Consider the following 852-nt stretch of genomic DNA (forward strand, 5'->3'; position numbering starts at 1 on the left):
ATTCCTTAGTCCGTAAGGTGATTAGAGCAGGTTACTATTGGGACAACATGGAGAAAGACACCAAAGAATTCGTCCGAAAATGCGATTAATGCCAGAGATTCGCACCAATGATTCACCAACCCGGTGAACAACTACATTCAGTCTTGTCACCATGGCCGTTCATGAAGTGAGGGATGGACATCGTCGGACCCCTACCAACAGCACCATGTAAAGCTAGATTTATTTTATTTATGACTGACTACTTCCAAAAATGGGTGGAAGCGTAGGCCTTCGAGAAGATAAGAGAAAAAGAAGTCATTAACTTCATCTGGGACCATATCATGTGTCGATTCGGTATTCCCTCCGAGATAACATGTGATAACGGGAAGCAGTTCATCGGAAGCAAAGTAACAAAGTTCCTCGAAGACCATAAAATCAAAAGGATCCTGTCAACACCCTACCACCCATGTGCAAACGGTCAGGCCGAGTCCACGAACAAGACCATCATTCAAAACTTGAAAAAGAAGTTAGAAAATGCGAAAGGAAAATTGAGAGAAATGTTGCCCGAGGTGCTATGGGCATATCAAACAACTCCAAAATCGAGCACGGAGGAGATACCTTTCTCTCTGGTATATGGCTCCGAGGCTTTGATACCGGTCGAGGTCGGAGAGCCAAGCGCCAGATTTCGACATGCCATCGAGACCTCAAACAACGAGGCCATGACTGCAGCCCTCGAACTATTAGATGAAAAACGAGAAGCTTCACTGGTCCGAATGGCCGCCCAAAAACAAAGAATCGAAAGGTACTACAGCAGGAGAACAAATCTTTGACACCTCGGAGTCGGGAACTTAGTCCTAAGGAAATTCACCCTAA

Source organism: Nicotiana attenuata, unplaced genomic scaffold, assembly GCF_001879085.1.
Source record: "Nicotiana attenuata strain UT unplaced genomic scaffold, NIATTr2, whole genome shotgun sequence".
In the NCBI taxonomy this organism is placed as follows: Eukaryota; Viridiplantae; Streptophyta; class Magnoliopsida; order Solanales; family Solanaceae; genus Nicotiana; species Nicotiana attenuata.